The sequence below is a fragment of the Octodon degus genome, unplaced genomic scaffold (assembly GCF_000260255.1).
Source record: "Octodon degus isolate 3935 unplaced genomic scaffold, OctDeg1.0 scaffold00011, whole genome shotgun sequence".
NCBI lineage: Eukaryota > Metazoa > Chordata > Mammalia > Rodentia > Octodontidae > Octodon > Octodon degus.
Window position 1 is genome coordinate 16388567 of NW_004524587.1, and position 19025 is coordinate 16407591.

Below are 19025 nucleotides of genomic sequence, written 5' to 3' on the forward strand. Positions count from 1 at the left end.
AAAAAAAAAAAAAGTAAGAACCCTGCCTCCCTCCTGCATCACTTAATTGAATTTTTAAACTTCTCAAGTTTACACAATGTCAACCAGTGCATCTGCAATACAGCTGTCCATCCTGCAGCATCCTGGGCAAGAGTGGGGAGATAACACTGGATATAAATGCACCATAACTGCCCTAGGCCTCAGTTTTCCCATCAGTCGGAGGGTTACACTGCCAGCTTCCAGATGTCATGGTAGCTTTGCAGGAATCACTGTCCAGCACATCCCAACAGATATGCACAACCCTTGGGATCACAGGACTGCAGCAAGAGTGCAGACCCACCCTACTGCCAGGGAAGATATGTGTCCTCCATCGGCAGCACTTCCCTGCTAACAATGCGTCCTGATGGACGACAATCTCTTCATCCTCTTAGAAGTGACAGATGGCAATTCCTATGTTGTTTAGGCAGAGTGGGATGACTACTTCACACTTAGATGACACTTTGAATAAACCAAGTCTGTTATAAATATTAATGTTTTACATAAGCTGGCTTCTTGAGTAGTAGAAGAAGAATTAGGGAGCATGTCTGCCTGTTCCACAGATGACAAGACTCAGGTGTTACCTGATCTAAAATCTCACAGCAGGTACTTCTGCAAGGAAGGGGTTTTACTCTGTTCTAGCTGCTATAACCAAACACCATAAACTAGGAGCTATTAAACAACACAGTCTTCATGGTTCTGGAGGTTGACAAGACCAAGTTCCAGGTGCCAGCAGATTTGGTGTCTGATGAAGGACCCCTGGTTTGTAGATGGTGTCTTTTTAAAAAAATTATTTGTTTATTTATTTATTTATTTGATACAGACTCTCACAATGTAGCTTGAACTTGGAGTGATCCTCCTGTCTTAGCCTTTCCAGTGCTGAGATTACAGGTGTGCACCACCACACCCAGTTTCAGTGGCAGGCACGGCGTGTCTGGGATTCCTGGACTGACACAGCATGCAGTACTAGGGATCGAACTTGGATCCTTGCACTTGCCAGGCAGGCATTTAGACCATCAAGCTATCTCCTCAGCCCAGATGGTGTCTTCTTGCTGTGTCCTTTTATGGTAGTGGGAGAAGGGTGTCTCTCTGGGGTTCTTCAATAAGGGCTTTAATCCATTCATGGGGCTTCTGCCCTGACCTAATCATTTCCCCATCTCTTAATACCATTACCTCAGTAATTAGGTTTCAACAGATGAACTGGGCAGAGGGCAAGCGCAGTGAGACTATGGCAGAGGGAAGAGCTTGACATTTTATGAAAATCTTGATTTCTGTCACTTCCACTTAACTTTGTTACAGTATCTGAACAACTCTGCAGAGGAGTAGTAGTCATCTCTACACCTTGAAGGAGGAAACTGAGATGCAGAGAGGCTGGGTAACTTGCATAAGACCATGAAGCACCTGGTCAGTTGGGCTGAGTGCTTCTGTTTGACCATAAGGTCAAGTGCAGATCTCAGGGACGGGGCTAAACCTTTCAGGCCATACGCATGTCTCAGTCTATGCAAATTTTAGCAACATTGCTTTGGTTGTTCCTTTCATATCCCCTCCCAGTGAGCACCTTTAAGAAGATGTTGTGGCCAAAACACTTAGGGTCAATGGCTTTGTAAATGATGCCTTTCACCTTGGTCCTCATATTGTCACTTAGTAAATCCTATGCTCGGTGTAACAATGTGATCTGTGCCCTTGGTCACAACCCTCAGAGAGCTTCCACTCTAATAGGAGAGACCATGGGAGGCAGATAAACACACTGAGGAGTGGGGGATGTGGTGGAGGGCTGGGCAGAGCACAGAGCCTAGAGACTCATAGGTCCCCAGTGGGGAGTACTGAGCCCTCTGGATTAGGAAGGATGACACGGAGCTGGTGGCTTTTGGATCTGGGTTTAGAGCCAGGCTGATATGGATGGAGACAGAAGGGAGAACATGGTGACAAGGGTCTCCAGATGTAGCTCAGTAGTAGAGCACTTGACCAGCATGTTGTGGAGTCCGGGGTTCAATTCCCAGCACCAGAAGGGGGAGGGCAAAAAATCAAACAAACAAGGAAGCAAGGGGAGAAGCTGTGCATTGGGAAACATAAGACAGTCAGCCTGTGCTGGGCAGCATGAGGCTGAAAGGCAGCAGGGACCAGGGCTGAGGCTCCAGGGCTCCATTCGCCCCCACCCTGGTGGACCTGGCCAGCACATTGCTTCTCCAGCTGTGGTTCACTCTTATTATTCAAAACCGGAGCAAGATCCCATGGCCCTGTCTCTTCAAATTAGGCTAAAAAAGGGGGAAATGACTTCATTACTCCTATGTTCCAGTTGCTTCTTCTCCCAGGACCTCTTCTGCAGCACCTATCTTGCCAGATTTCCTAGCGAAGATGGCTGTGCCCTGTTGGTCTCCTCTGCCACGTGACGGTGACACCGCTGCCTTTATTCTTCAGGAGGCCTTTGTTGCCATCCATGGTTCCCTTATTAACAAAGTTCACACTCATTACAAAGGCCAGGCTTGGAGCTGTATGATATATATGTTTCTTTGGAACAATAGACCATATTTAAATCATTATGCTGTTGTCACTGGCTGAATTTTATTAACATTTCACCTGTGGTTTGGTGACAGACACAAGCTGGCTTGAAAAACATTGAAAAGGGATTCTTTGTTGATTAATTTGTTTTTTGTTCTCATGGCTCTGACACTTGGGAGATATGTAAATTGTGTTTTGCCACATAGTACAGAACAAGTCTGAGCTTTAGAGAGCTGTAGGGGGCAGAATTCAGGAGTTTTCGATGATGCAATGGTAGAAGTCACATTTGAAATTCATGGAATCAGACATCTGGCGTGGGGAGGGCTTCAGGGGTCTCAAAGTTCAGTGTCTTAACCGATTGGCGTTAGTCACAGGTTGCAGTTATTCCTGACATATGGTAGACTGACCACTGCTTTGGTCTCTCCAGTGAGGGAGAACTCACTACCTACACAGCAAACTCGAGTCACTTTTAGGGGCTTGCTGAATGGCGCCACACAGAAAAGTATCACTTCTTCTAAGTGTCTCAGTTTGGGCTCCAGGGTGAAGACAGCAGAGACCTGTCCATGACAGCAAGGAGAGAACACAGACTGAAATGAGGCCCCGGAGACTCCCCCCAGCAACACAGGATCCAGCAGTCAGAGCAGGAAGCAGACACCCTGCTACAGGGCTGGTACCAAGGTCAACATCGATGCTTGCAGAAAGTCTTTTTGCTGCTGTCCTAAACTCAGCAGCTTAGCTCACCCTTGGGAGATATTACAGACTGCTGGCCAGAGGGCTTGGGGATTCACTGGGGTCTGGAGTTCTGGTTCCTGGTCATGCCGGGAGATAAAGCTCTCTCTGTGTCAGAGTCCTGGAGGTGCTTGAGATGCTTATCAACCAGCAGAGATCCAGGAGGCTGAGGAGGGCTCTGGCCTCTGTTTTAATAGTTCTAAGTGGCTCCTCAGGAGACTTGAGTATGAGAAAGGCCGCCTCTCAGAGCGCTGTCTTAACAAGGCGCATTGCCCTGGGTGTGCTGCTCATCATGTGTGAAAAATGAGAAATGGTGCGCCCTGGGTGACACAAATGTGAATGGATTAGAATGTGTTGCAGGTCCTTGGGATTATAACAGCCTAAAAACTGGCTGTGCTGCAGTCCCCTGCCCTTTGTACTGTCCCTGTTCAGAACTGTAGTTTCAGGGCCTTTTATAAAAGGGCTTAATGCCTTTCCAGGAGTCCCTGGAAACCAATTCATCACCTCTCTGCTCCTACCTGGAAAAATCTCTTGTCTTGGTCACTGCTTTTGCCCCTGGGAATGGCTGAGATCATTCATTTCTTGCATTGGGCCCGGGCTAGCCATTTTCTGTGCAGTGCTGCTGGGTGTGGGTCAGAGACCTGTGACCCTGGTGTGCAAGATGCAGTTGTCAGAAACAGCCTTGATTAGTAAGAAATATGTTGGGTTTCCTTGGAGTCGAGAAAGGGTGTAAAGAGGCTGCCTCTGAAGACATTGCTGGTGAGCGGTGCTGTCTCCCTTGAGCTGTCTGCCCATGCATTTCTAAGAGAAAGAGTAGTCTCCCCCAGAGATGGGAGCTGTGGGTTCCCACATGAGTATCAAGGCTCACTGCAGTCTTGGTGGCCAGGACTGGTGTCATAGGCCAAGAGTAGCTCTGAACACCAGCACATTTCCCCCTTTGGCTCTTGAGAACCCAAGTGTGACATTTCAAGTGAACATCTTAGCTTCTCTGCCTGCCTTTCCAGAGTGGTGTCTTGACTCTGGTCTTGGTTGATGAACTTGAGGAAGTTGCTTCATCCCTCTGAGCCTCAGGGCCCACCTCTGCCAGGTGAGGCTGCTAAGCTGCCAGGACACCTGGCAAGAGTCTTCTTGCTTGTTTTACTCATTTCTGGGCCTCTAGCTGCACCTTACTTTGTGCCAGGCATTGTAGCAGACACACATGATCCAAAGGGACCTCATATCATCCGTGATCATGAATTGGATTTCAGGTTGGGTGAAGAGTTGTGGTAAGACTGAGGGGAGTCTGACGGTATTCACACCTGTTTGAGTTGACACATACTGGGCTAGCCTGTCTTGTGTCAAACTTGACAATGACCTCTGCAGCTTTTTGCCCACTTGTGACCACCTTCACCCCATGTCATCTTGAAAGTCTATGGCCTATTGGCAGCCTGTAACTTGCAAGAAATGCAAATACTTTTTGATTAAATGCAATTAAGACCAACTGGGTAATAATAGGACATTGGCCAGGGCCTTTAAAGACATTTGGGAAACTGACTTTGTGTTTTAACCAATATTCTTATTTTGTTGTAATGAGCCCAACTTACTGGTGAGATTGAAATTTTATTTTCTGATGCAGCATAAATGCAGTATAGATGCAGTTGAGACCAAATAAAATTACCACTTACATTTTCATCAAATGGGAAACAAGCTGCTGAGGACAGTTGAAATGAAATTTATGATTATGTAAATGAAGCTAGCTTCAGGACACTAATATGTAGATAAATGAGATTTTCATTATTGTGAATCAAGATGCCTTTAACCTTGAAAATTATATACAATTGTCACAAATTTTCCTTAAAAAAATAAAAAAAGCACCATTGTCTCCACTTCTGTGGTTGTGTCTTTATGGGTCGTGGTTAGGTTGTCTGAAGGTTCAGCTCAAGTTCAAGGCGTAAAGCTTTTAGCTGCTGCTGCTGCCTTTGTGAGGACTGCTTAAAGCTCTGAACTGAGCCCAAGCAAATGGCCCTGGTGATTTTCTGGATCCTTTTCTGCATTTATCTTTCTGTAGAGATATGATTTCTCCAACACGTATTTCCTAAGCGCTGTAGTTGAAAGTTGCCTGGTGTACAGAGGTAGAACGAGAGACATCCGCAACAGCGATCTCATTACTAAGCAGATGCAGAAGGCTGTATCTGGTCCAGCCTCTCTTGGTTCTCAGTTCTCTGACCTGTGAAGCGGGGGTGTTAGGACACAATACATTAGACAGGATTCTTGGGCTGTAAACAATAGCTTCTGACTATAGCAAGCCGAAACTTAGGAGGGATTTTTCTGGGAGATAGATGGGAATGGGGCTCACAGGAAAAGGAAAAACAGAAGAAACTTCCCCAGAGCGCAGGAGATGACTCAGTAGAAGTCATCTACTGGCAAATGCAAGGGCCTGAGTTCAATCCTCGGTGAGGAAGAAAGAAAGAAAGAAAGAAAGAAAGAAAGAAAGAAAGAAAGAAAGTAAGAAAGAAAGAAAGAAAGAAAGAAACTTCCCCAAAGGGCAGAAGACACAGTATCCTGAGGAAATAGCCAGTAGACTTCTGTTGAGAGTAAGGGGTAGAATACTTTGATTTAAATTATTTGTTCAAAATGCCCAAGACATAAAGTCCTAGAAAGGTGAGTTCATGTGCTTCATTGGGAAAGGTGGCCACTTCCTAGCTGGGGACCTTTTGACCTATAGTTTCATGCTGTTCCTACATACAGGACAAGAGAAATCAAGGCCATGTAGGGAGAAGCAACAACGGCCCCACAACACCTTATTTCATTGCTGAGTGTCATGTACCTGGCTGGGAAGTGGCAGAACAGGCCTTGGATCCAGAGCTTCTGCTTTGCCCTTTGTACTCTTCTGTCACAGTGCAAGGCCACCTTGGAGCGAGGTGCATAGGACAAGGATCCAGTGACCAGATCAGGGCGCAGGACAGAAGCTTTCATTCAGAGTCCCAACAGAGCTAGAAAGGAGAGCAGAGCCCTGGCTTGGGACCTTGGTGGGACTTCCTTCTGGCCCAGGGTGGGGGCCTGGCTGCTCCTTGTAGCTCAGTGCATCCAGGGCAGAGTATTAGGATGCCTATTCTACTGTCAGCATGGCACCTGGATCTGCAGTGCTCAGTACTGGTTGTACATGAGTGGTGTCTCAACCCCACTACGACCTACAGGACTGGGAGAAGAGGCGGAAGTCCTTATTTAGAAGCCTCTAGGTGATTCTGTAGTGCCAGGGCTCAAAGTTCATCTGACTGCAGTAGGGATGTTGTACACAGTGGCTAAGAGTCTCAGGTAGCTCCACAACTCCTTTCTGCGTGGCAGATTTCCTGGATCTTAACCTGATTAACCTGCATGGGTGATATGTGTATAATTTGAGGCACAGGGAGCCTGCTGGCCTTGGGGTAGATCAGAGGTCTTTCTGCTTCTGTTCCCAAATCTCCAAGAATTGCTTTTTTAACTGTTACTAACACTAGGCTCTGGCTTTGGAGTGAACAGCCAGGGCTAATCATGTGAATGAGGGTAGCCAACTGGAAAAGGAAGGGATGAAAACATAAATTCACATTCTGAAAAGCTGTTGTGATCCCCGGGGTTCCTGATGAAGCCTGAAGGAACTGGAATGGGTTTTTCACCTTTTCACCTTGCTCTCCTACCTGTGGCATCACCTATTAGGCTCTTAGGGCAGAGCAAAGAAGAGGTCAGGAGATTGGGGGACAGAGGAAAGAAAGAGGGAGGGCCAGGGAAACAGAAGGCCTTGAGGGAGGTCCCATGCCTTCCCAGCTAGCCTTTGAGCAGGGAGTCATATCTTCACTAATTGGCCTGAGGGGGATGTCTCACAAGGCATGGTCTGTTACCAGGATCAGTCACATAATTTGGGGGCTCAGTGCAAAATGAAAATAAAGTAACTCATATTACAAATTTATTAAGAATTCTAAGGCAGTAATGGAACATTAAACCAGGTGTGGGATGCCGGACTACTATACTGATCAGTTCCATCCCCAGTGTCTCAGTTATTCTCTCTTTGCTGGGACAAATATCTGACATCAAAAATGAAGGAAGGAAAGGTTTATTTAGCTCACAGTTACTGGAGGTTTCAGTCCATACTCAGCTGGGTCCAAGCAGACTGGCACATGGCAGAGGGCAGCAGTTCATGGTAGCGGCAAAGAGCAGAGAACAAAAGGGCGAGAGCAGCAGCGACAATGGCACTCACACCCATAATCCCAGCAGTACTCTCACCCATAATCCCAGCAGCACTCTCACCCATAATCCCAGCAGCACTCTCACCCATAATCCCAGTGGATCATGAGTTAATCACAAACTGTAAAAGTTTGCCCCATGACTGCATGAGGCTTTGGGGGGACAACTAGGCACAAACCATAATACCCAGAAAGCTGGCCCTGCTGTTCTTTTGAAATTTTACAGATCTCAGTGACTTGGGAGGAACAGGGAGCCTGCTGCAGTGTGGATAAAGTTTGAGTACAGTTATGTGCTAAAATTTCATTCCCATTGTAGGGTATTAAAACTGTGGGAATTTAATACAGTTGTGGTGTTCAGTGGTGAGACCTCTGGGCAGTCAGTAGGTTGAACATGGTCATCAGAGTGGGGCCCCCATACTTAATCTTGGTGACTTCACAAGGAAAGGAAGGGAGAGCAGAAGGGACATGGGAACGTATTCCCTCCCTTGCCATGTGGTGCAGGCATGGCCTTGGGACTCTGCTGTCAACAAGGTCACCACCAGCCACAGCCTTTTGATCTTGGGCCAGAGCCAGGAGCAAAACCAGAACTCATTCCTTTAAAACTTAACTTAGTCTTGATATCTGCTTAGCCATGTTTAGGGCAGTGTAATTCACAATAGCCAAGTGAAGGAAACCAGCGTAAGTGTCCAGTAATGGAAGAATGGCTGAAGAAAATGTGGTATGCATATACAGTTGAATATTATTCAGCCCCAAATGGATAGAACTAGAGATTATTATGTAAAGCAAATTAAACCAGATTAACTTTTTTTTTTCCTTTTGGTGGTACTGGGGATTGAACTCAGGACTTTGTGCTTGCCAGGCAAGCACTTATTCTACTAAGCTATTGTCCCAGCCCCTAGATTAAATATGTTAAAAACCCAATGTTGCCATAAAAACAAGGAAGGCTATTATTAGTAAGATGAAGGGAGTAAGAGGAGAGGAAAAGAGGTATAAAGGAGGTAAAGAATATGAACAAAAACATTCCATATGCATGTATGAAAAATTAAAAAAATTAAAACAATAAAATCTCACCCAGACTTTGGTATTGGTATATCAGCACCAGAAGATGGAGCGACACCTGGAGATAAGCCCCAAAACAGAGCAAAAGCCCTGCAGTTCATTCCCTCTGGCTGGAGCCACAGGTCCAGGGGCTGGAGGAGCGGGGCCCAGCGCAGGCGGCAGGTGACTGCAGACCAGTCTAGGGAGTCAGCTTTGTGGGAGGAATCTTTCTCCCCTTCTCCAGGAGGGGACCCAGCCTACAGTAGGCTGGGCAGAAAGTCAAGGAGAGCTAGACATCCAGCGAGCAGGCTGAGCCTCGGAACAGGCCTCTAATTTCTGTGGGAGATGGTGTGAAAGGGTGGGCAGCAGTGGAGGTGAGGGAAGGAAGGTAAGAGGTGTGTGTCTCATTGGGGCTACCTGGAGCCAGGCAGGGGCTGGAGCTGCCTGACAGGACCCCTTCACCCTCAGCCTCAGCGCTGTCTTTAAGCAATTTCTATCCGCCCTGCTCCAGCACATCCACCTTTGAGGCTTGTCTGTCCTAGTGCTCTCCCTATCTTGTTAAAATGCAGATTCTGACTTAGCTGATGTAGGGGGCCCAAAATTCTGCATTACTAGAAAAGAAAACTTCTGGGGGTATTCTTGCTGCAGTTCTGGGGGTCGCATCAAAGCTCTGATAGAAGTTCTTACCTGGTTTCTCTGATTGACCACTACCCTACCCTACTCTATCTAACCCTCCCCTCCTCTTTCCTCCCCTCCCCTCTCCTACCTCACTACTGGAAGTGTGTTCTATGATATCTCTTTGAGCAGACTTGACATATCCTTATGTCAAGTCTGCTCTTGGGGCACTGGGCCTAAGACACTATTAAGGTTTATGTGTAGATGTATACCTAAAGCCTCATGCACTCAAAAGCACTGCTTTGGAAGGTAAGGGGATTATGGGAAATTATAGTTGACTATAAACCAGGAGATAGGATGGGGTCAGCTTGCATGGGCCCCTGGGAATGTGGCCTGGAGGAATTTGTCTCCTTCTTTGGCTCCTTCTTTCACTTCTGGGCAGCCACACCTTTCCTCTGTGATGCTGTGCAGCCTTGGAGTTACTGCACTTTGGGCTGAAACCTCTCAAGCTGTAAGTCAAAATAAATCTCTCTTCCTTGTAAGTTGTGGGTATTAGCTGCTTTGTCCTTGGAGTGAGGAAAATGACTAAGACAGGTAAGGACTGATCCAATTTGCATCTGAGAAACTAAAACCCTGAGAGGGAAGTCACCAGCACAGAGACACGCAGCTCACAAGTGCTAGGGAAGGACCTACTGTTGTAGCTCAAAAATCAGATGACAATGAGGCAAGTCCAAAAGTTAAAAGAAGCACTTTATTTTAGCTGGTACCCAGCGGCAACACCCGGCACAAAGTGCCTAAGTGCGCACAGAACATTGACAAGGATCAGTATTTAAGCTTGAAAACCACAAAAACAGGGATGAGGTGGAGAGGAATAGTCACAGGGATGAGGAATGGGAGGAACAGTTCATTGAGATAAGGTTGGGGAACAGATATAAGACTTGAGTCACAGGGGTGAGGAATTGGTAGGGGTTGGCGCATACAGAACAGGAACTCGGCGAGGTTAGAAGGGCAACAAAATGGGGTCAATTTTGACAGGGTATAACATTCCCCACTGGTTTTAAGGGGGTGAGTCAAATCATTGACTCACTAGCTTTGTGCTGTACTTTACAGCAGCTGACATGGTTTACTAAGATGGCGCATACAGAACAGAATGGCAGCGCTTTGGTCAGGTTATTAAATCAATTTAACATGGGTCATCATTGTAACATCAATTAACAATAGAGTGAGTAGGTGAGCTTTTAGAATTTTAGAACAAGCAGTATATTTTTTATGTCCCCACTGGTTTTAAGGGGGTGTGTCAAATCATTGACTCACTAGCTTTGTTTTGTACTGGGAATAAATTTTAGCCTTGGCTTTTAATTTTGTCTCCTTGAGGGCTCAGCCCTATCTGACTGTTTATGATATTTTTATCTAACTTGGATGTCTGTAACATTATTTTTCTGAAGAAGCAACCCGGACTGTTATGAGGGAGGATGGGCGATGAGAGCTCTGGATACTTTATGTTGGAATGGGGTGCAGTTGTTGACTGGCAGTCAGAGATATTTTTAGAGGTTTTACCTAAAGGTCCTCAATAGACACCAGGCAATTTTTATCTTGGGTAGGCAATTTTATATCACTGGGGGCACATGAATTGTCAGACATAGGGACAACATTGAGTACTGTCCAGTTTGTAAGTGGGGTCACTGACAAATTTGCATGAGCATCTATTAAAAGTTTAATGGCTTTTTAAAAAAATATATTGGCAGTTAACATGGGTTCCCTCAGACTGAGAGGGAAGACACATGACCACCTCAATCTGAAACTTTCTTTGACTCCATCATAAACATTTTTTTTTAGCAGCTGTTTACATTTACCTTCTTTTTTGTAGGCTACTAGTATCAACACTCTCATTTTTTATTTATAATTTCATTCTGTATCCTTTTTACTATGAAACACCTCAACTCAGACAAATTTATTTTTGTAAAACCTTTTAACTTTTGCAGCTTGTGTCAGATATCTGGGGTCCACTGCATAAGGTACAACTTCTTGGTTCCTGTAGGTTGTCTTGCCCAAGGAACATGAATATAGCTTTTCTCGTAATGAGGCAGGAAACCCAGAGAAGGCTCAGATCACCTGGGCTCTATCAGGTGGACAGTTATATTAAGCTTTAATACATGTTTCTATAGACAAAATCTGGTGGATCCCAGCAAAAGGAATCGTAATCTAGCATATTTGTTAACAGATTTTTCCTGCATGATTACCTGGGTTTTAGTATCTTCTAGGACAGAATAAATTTTTTGAGTGATTAGAACACATATAATCAAAGCATGAACATTCGAGCTAACAGGTACATTTATAAACCTTTTTGAAACCTAGCAATCATAATTTACTAGCTCTTAGACCCCTTTATTCATGGAGTCTGACAGTTTGTTATAAATCTCTCCAGCTATATTTATAATTATCTTTAAATTTCGAGAACATATGGAAAACCAGATAAATACCTTATTTTTACTGTCAATCCTTTTAAGTAATTTAAGTACAGTTTGGCATATTTGCCTAGTTACACTTGTGTTTATTAACAGCATGAAATACCTGAGTTACATCAGAAATCAACCAGGCTAACTTAATAAACTTATCACAAAATATACAGTATTCAGTCAGGTTAAACCAATGTCTCATTCAGTTTTGGATATGGCCCCTACTGTAATCAAGGGGCACTATAGAAGGATTTATCTTTTTAACATTGGCTCTGAATTTTATGTTCTAAAGACAAGGCCTGGCTCTATTTATAGGCCCAAAGCTATTTGACACTGTGTAGCCAGTGTCTCTAGAACTTTTTACGGTGACAGGATTTTATCTGTACATGAGCGATATATCTCAGTTACAGCTAAAGCAAGATGATGATGATTGGAAGGTCAGGGTTGGAGAAAGACGAAGAGACCTGTGCCAATATCCAGCAATGGGCTGGGATTTTCCCTGTAGTCGCGATTACTCAGGGCTCCTCCATGGAGATAACAGGTAGAGATGATAGTCTAGCCAGAGGGAGGAGGCAGGCCCAGGGCCTTTTAGTCCTGTTGGACCATCTGGGAAGCTGAGTCTGAGCTCTGGGGCCTCCGCCTCAGAGTGCAGTCTCACTTTTAGTGGCTGCCTTGGCAGTCAGGGCATGGCTTGTGGGCCTCTTAAGGCAGTCCCTCTTACGCTGGCCTGGCTTCTGACAGCAGTAGTAGGTGAAACTCATTGTCGCTGAGATCTTCTTGGAGCCCAGAGAATCAGACTTACAGTCTGTTTTGAAGCCACAATAAGGGCAGTCAATTTTGGTCTTTTTGCTTTTGCTCCCTGGTTTTCTCCCAGTTTTAATTATAGGACATTGTTTTTTAGGGTTCTGTAAAATATCAAGTGAGTTGTCTGGAGCAAAAGCTACTTTTTGTAGCTTTTTAATATCTGAAGCTGACTAAGTAATGAACTTATCTGTAAAATGAACTTTACATGTAAATCTGTCCTCTCACTGAATTAGCATCTTAAAAAGTATATTTTACCCAAACATTTTAAGAAATCAGAGGGGTGTTTATCTTTTTCTTGGTAAATAGCTGAAATTTAATAACTGAAGGTTTGGCCTTAGTTCTTAGACCTTTAAGAATACAAACTAGAAAATATTTTTATTAACCTCCTGTCTGACTATTTGACTAAGGGTCTGACTGTTTGGGCTCCAGTGGGAGCAGGTAGTTCTTGTTGCAGCTAAACCATGATAGACTCTTTTGGCTGCCCCAACATCAACAACATGACAACCCATTTAAAACAAATGACCTTGAAACAATTAAGAGAAGCCAATACCCATAGTGTTAATCTTAAGCTTATAAGTGAAACTTATTATTATTACAGTTGGTAAACATCTCATCTTTAGTTAACATGTAAAGCAGATGTAAGCTTTCAGTGGTCAGAAACCAGTTTTTACCAAGGAAACTTTGGGTTTGGTTGATACAACCAGAGATGTTTTAGCCAGACTTCAGTGGGGATTTACCAAAGAATGGCTGGAAAAAAACCTGTCTTTTGTTTTCAAGAGTGGTAGCTGTTTTAGAGTTTACTAGCTGGCAGAGTAAACATTGTTTATCCAAATTTTATAAGGAATATCTTAAAAGCCCGTACAAGATTATTTAAGCACTTTACAATAAAAGCCTTATGTTTTAGCTTATCTCTTATCCAATTAAATGATAAATGATAACTAAGGTCAAATTGTTTTTTTTTTACATTTAAATGTTTTGGTCCCATAAGTGTGCTGCTTTTGGAGATAGCTCCTTCTGGTGTCACCCAGAAGTTGGTTCTCTCCACTGTGTCTCAGGCTTAGACTTTTTTATTTTTGATGTTAACAAACACTCATTTTTTAAGGGCTTTACTTTAGCTGGAATAGTCAGAGTTCTTAATTTTTACATGCCTCTAAAAAGGAAAGTGTAAAGAGGTAGGAAAATTAGGAATAAGGTCAAAGCAAGGAAACTGAAACAGATCAGGCCCGACATTCCCTAACATGTAGAGGGGGATGAGAACCAGTCTATCCCAGTGAAACCTATCCTCCAAGTCTTTAAGAACGGTTGCCGACCTAATGTCATTTAACTGGCAAAAGGAGTCCCGTTTTTTTATATAGGCATGTAGGTTTTTTAAGTTCAGAAGTTTACATAAAATCCAATAGGAAGCTACCCTTTCTAGTGCTATTGTCTAAAATTGCACAAGGAATGCCAGTACATTTAACAACTTGTTTAGATGTAGCATAGACAAATATAAAATAGTCATAAAATGTCTCATTAAAGAAATATCATAACCTTATAACAATTTTAGCTTAAATTTACCAACACATTTTGATCAATATTTTAACAATTGTATAATGAATTTAGTACCGGCTGGCAGATGGAACAAGCAGGTTCTGAGAGTGATGATTGGGAGTCATAGCCACTTTTTATCAATTGGAGCTGCCAGTGCGACCAGGTGGAATTGGCCAGTTGTCTGGGAATGGTGTCCAGAACAGCAAACCTTGAGTCATTTCAGGGGGTCAGCAGTGGACGGTGGAGGATGTCAGCTCCAAGTCCTTCAGGGGGTCTAGGAGGGGGATGGAAGAATCCGGCGATGGATGCTGGTGGTTCTGGGTACGGCGTAGACTAGGAGGTGACAGTGTAGCCTGGGGCTGAGTGTGGATGACCTGGTTTGGGAGTTCAGGCTTGTCTGAAATGACCTGTTGAACAGACTGGGCCCCTGGTGGGCTAGAGACCGCTGATGAGATTGACCATTTTAATCCACAAAGAGTGCGAGAAGGAGGAGGAGAGAAGGAGGAGGAGGAGAAGGAGGAGGAGGAGAAGGAGAGGAAGAGAGGAAGATGGTCCCATGTTCATGGGACCAAACACGAGACAGGACCCAATAGAGACAATAAAAGCAAAAATGACAGTGGACAAGGAAATCTTTAAAAGTATTTGTCCCATGGTTGGGACAGACAACCACAGATAGATCAAACAACAGATTGATCCAATGAAAACAATGAACGTAAATGAAACAAAAAAAAACAATGGACAAGGAAACACACTTATGATGTGGCGGCTGCTTGAGAGTCTGGAAATCTGTCAATTTAAAAGGTTGCATTAAAAGAACAGACAAAACATAGACATACACAAATAGGCCAAACAGAGCCAAAGAAAGAAAAGCAAACTAGCTAGTACAGACAGACAACAGACAGACAACACAACTAGACTTACCCAGATGGTTCCAATTGGGCCCAAATAAATCCTGTATGAAAGTGTATGCCCCTAATTAGATTAAATCTACTGGGGGACTTGGTAAAGGTGGAAATAATTTACTTCACACAAGAGGCAGACTAGTCCAATGTGCCTAAATAAATCCTGTATGAAAGTAAAGTGTATGCCCCCTATGCAGGAGGACTTGGTAAGGGTAGGGGTATCAAGGAAATCTTTTATACAAGAGGAATTAGTCTGCATGAAATTAGAGAGAGAGAGGGTCGAGCTGATGTTGCTAGCCCCCTACAGTCAGAATCTGTAGGGGTAAGGGAGGCATAAATCTCAAAGAGAGAAAAAAGAAGAGGTCGCACACATGCGGCTAGCCCCCTACAGTTAGAATTTGTAGGGGTAGGAAGTAAGGGTAAAAGAACCTTACCATAAAGAGACCCCAGAGGTCACGGAAACCCCTACATATGACCGAAGTCCATAATCTCTAAAGGCAACCAATTGGCGAAAGGGACACCTAGGTCCGTTCGCCTCACTGAAAACAGGGCTCTGCAGCGAAAGGGACACCTAGGTCCGTTCGCCTCCCTACAATTGAGATCTCCCAAAATCTGACTTGGAGGGCATCCCACTCCAAGGACTCGGAGACCGGAGTCTGCGAGTCAACATCACAACCAATTTGAGTACTCACTATAAAACCATCAAAAAATCACCAAGAAACCATTAAGAAGCCATTAAGAAATCAAGAAAACAGAACAAAAGCAAAGAGGCAAAGTGAAAGGAGAGGTTGACACGGTGACCGTAGTTTTTTAAAATCTGTAAAGCTAAATCAAAACCAATTTAAGGAAGTAATTTACATTTGAGTTTAAGCTGGCATAAAAAAATTAGGTTGAATTTTACTTACCGCGTCAAAAAGAAGAGGCCTTTAGGGATCCCGGACAAGCCCCCAAATGTTGTAGCTCAAAAATCAGATGACAACGAGGCAAGTCTAAAAGTTAAAAGAAGCGCTTTATTTTAGCTGGTACCCGGCGGCAACACCTGGCACAAAGTGCCTAAGTGCACTGAGCATTGACAAGGATCAGTATTTAAGCTTGAAAACCACAAAAACAGGGAAGGGGTGGAGAGGAATAGTCACAGGGATGAGGAATTGGGAGGAACAGTTCATTGAGATAAGGTTTGGGGAACAGATGTAAGACTTGAGTCACAGGGGTGAGGAACTGGTAGGGGTCGGCACATACAGAACAGGAACTTGGCGAGGTTAGAAGGGCAACAAAATGGGGTCAATTTTGACAGGGTACAACACCTACAACCATGCCTGTTACAATCCTAAGTCCAGCCTTCCCTGCCCCATTCTGCTGTGTAAGGGTTTTCAACCAAGCGCAGTGGCATGAGCCCATTCCCCTGACTGCTCCCAGCATCTTCCTGCAGTCTGTTCTTTCCTTTCTAACCTTTCAGGACTGGAAGTCAGTCAGGCAGGTGGGGGCTGCCCCATTTACCTGCCTCAATCAAAAGTCTGGGCTTGCACAGTCAAATGCACAAAGACCTACTCAATGCCAGCCCCGGGGTTCCAGTTTCATTGCTGATCCTTGTAATTACCTCTCAGGGCCCCATTTCTCTTTTGTTTGGTCCATAACAAAGTTAAGCAGAAGGATCTAGGGACACCATTAAACAAGGCAGAATGTCAGAATCAATGGAAAAACTCTTCTCTCCTTTTATCCAAGGGCAGGGCAAGCAGAGGCCATACATGGTGCTGAAAGAGTGTTTTGTGTTCTCAAAGGGTCCCTGCAGCCTTGCCACCCAAGAGCCTGGGAATCATAGGGGGCTGTGTGGGCTCCTGTCACTCCAAAAGAGCTCTTGGCAGCAGGCACTGTGATGACCTGCTTATAATTGTTGATGCCACCCAAGTAGCCTTCACAACTGTCAACTCCTAAAAGCCACAAAACTAAGAGGGGATGCTGGGCTTGGGGTCTGGAACAAACACCCCCATTCTGAAAGCCTTTTCTAGCTTCATGTACTGGAACACACATGTAACACAGTGGACTTACTTTGCAGCTTAACTGCAGAATCAGATTCTTGTTTTTTCACTTTTTTGATTAGTGCATACTGGTTGCACAGAACAACCGATGTCATCGTAGCGGATTTGTACCTGCACCTAACATAGTTTCATCATTTTACACAACCTCCTCCTTGCCCCATTCCTATTTAATTCCATATTTTTTGAGGGAGGTGGAGTTAACTGGTTTCCCAGACAGGGGATGTAGTTTGTATTTTGAGTAGGTGTTGTGTTTTGGGTCAGGATGTTACTGGAACCAGGTTCTTGGGTCTGAAAATAGTAGAAAGGAGACCAGATGCTGGAGAATGCAGGCCTGGGCAAGGATTTTTGCTGGGATTTCTGCTTAAGGGCCAGTCAAGCTAGTGGCTCCCCCAACAAAACAATTAGCTAATCCAGAAAAGATTTTGGTCTAGAGTTCCCATCCAAGTCTCTATGCAAATAAGGATTTAAGTTCACAGAAGCTGATTGGACAGCATCAGGCCCTGTATGCACAGGGTGATACAGCTCTGCACGAGTGTTCTCAGGGGTCCTGACTGGGCCTTTGTGCTCAAGTCCGGTAGCTCCCACTGTAGGGTGAGGCAGGCTGTCAGGGGTTCATATTTGCCTCTTCTGTGTTCGAAGGGTGCATTATACATATTGTATTTTTAACTTCATGGCCTCATGTGGGTCCTGCTCCCCATGTATGTCCTTGGTTCAGCTGTGGAAGCAAAAACAATAGTCACAGTTCTCAGCATTTGATTTCTATCTGCTGCCTCTCTCCAGGGGAGTGAATAGCCATGACCCTCCTGACCTCTGCCCCGACAGATGAATCCAATTGTTCAGACAAGTTGGACACATATTTTGGTGGTGCACCTATAGTGGGGGCAGAAACAGAGGACCACTGGAACCCTGGTACCAACACAGGGCGGGAGGGGACTCACTTCCTGTTGATACAGAACACACTGGAAGGAAGTAGGAATTCCGCACCTGCCTTTGTCTTCATGCTAGCTTCCCTGCTGGGGAGCGGGACCTCTGGGAGTAGGAGACAGCTTTCATTCAGATCTCCAGTTTGCCCCTTGTGGTCTGAGTGGCCTCAGTCAGGAAGGCCCTTTAATGCCTCAGTGAGGAAGGCCCTTTAATGCCTCAGTCAGTTCTGACTCTCCCAGACTGAAGGAGAACATGTGGCCAGGTCACTTGGGACCGATCAGCAAGTTCTGCATGATTCTTTGGTGCTTTTGCAAAGGGCATGTGACTGCCTTTCTCTAGTGTTCCAGGCCAGGGGAGGCCCCAACTCATCACTGGGTGATAGGACGAGGCCTTGACAGATGCTCCTGAAAGTCACTTCAGTGCACCAGGCACCAGGGCTGTTTTCTATATAGACCACATGACTCCCTAGAACTTCTCCACTTATATTTTTGGTATATATTTTATTTAAGGTGCTAGATGTTGTTCCAGATCAGGTGTTAGTTTAGACTATACTGTCCCTCCCTGAGCCTATCCTTGAGATGTTTGTAGAAAGAGGGTCGATGCATCTTCTTCCTCAGGCAGTAACATAAAACCTGTCAGAGCCAGGGACAAGTAGAAGGCATGGCGTCCCAGCAGGGGATGACATCGCAGTAGCTTGAAGTATATTCAAGAGATAAGAGTAGAAGTGGTCCTCTCACCATAACTCTCTGGGGTCACTTTCGGGATTTGTGTCTTCCATCTCTTTAGGTTCTGCTGGACCTCAAGCCTTGACTGAGATATATGGTAAGAGTTCAACTAAAGTCAAGTTTTTGCCTGGATTATGTTGGCTTCTCATTCTTCTCTCCCTGCAGCTGGAAAAGGGAGTGAAATATCGGCAGGGGTGGTGGTGACTGATTTTCACAGGGTGGTGGTTGTTGCTCTGTGTAGAAACCGCAGAAGTACTGGGGCCTCTCTTGGGGCCTGCAAACCTGGAGATACCCATGAACGAGTGATCGCAGGCTTCCTTCCTAGGAGCCAGACCCTTAGGAATGAAGGAACATAAACCAGTAGAACTACCAGGGAGATGCTGGAAAAGTTAACACAGATGTCTGTCAGTCTTCTAGGGGCTGTCTAACATTACCACAAACTGGCTGGTTTAAACAACAGGAATTTATTGTTTCACAGCCCTGGAGGCTATAAGTCGAGTATCAAAGCACCGACAAAGTTGGTGTTTTCTGAGGGCTCATCAGTGGCCATCTTGTC

The 19025-nt window shown here is 44.8% G+C and overlaps 2 long non-coding RNA genes across 2 annotated transcripts in view; both read right to left on the reverse strand.

Moving 5' to 3' along the window:
• The window catches only part of LOC111815095, a 13427-nt gene extending 1891 nt beyond the window's left edge, over positions 1-11536 (reverse strand). Inside the window, exons 1-2 of the long non-coding RNA XR_002819889.1 lie at positions 10946-11536; positions 9324-9328 (exon numbers count right to left, since the gene is read on the reverse strand). This is a non-coding gene — a long non-coding RNA (uncharacterized LOC111815095). The remainder of the gene's footprint in view (positions 1-9323; positions 9329-10945) is intronic.
• A 586-nt stretch (positions 11537-12122) lies between these two features.
• LOC111815096 lies at positions 12123-15801 on the reverse strand. Its single transcript, XR_002819890.1, has 3 exons — positions 15690-15801; positions 14792-14793; positions 12123-12133 (listed from the first exon to the last, which is right to left on the reverse strand). It is a non-coding gene; the product is annotated as an uncharacterized LOC111815096 (long non-coding RNA).
• Between the last annotated feature and the right edge of the window lie 3224 nt (positions 15802-19025).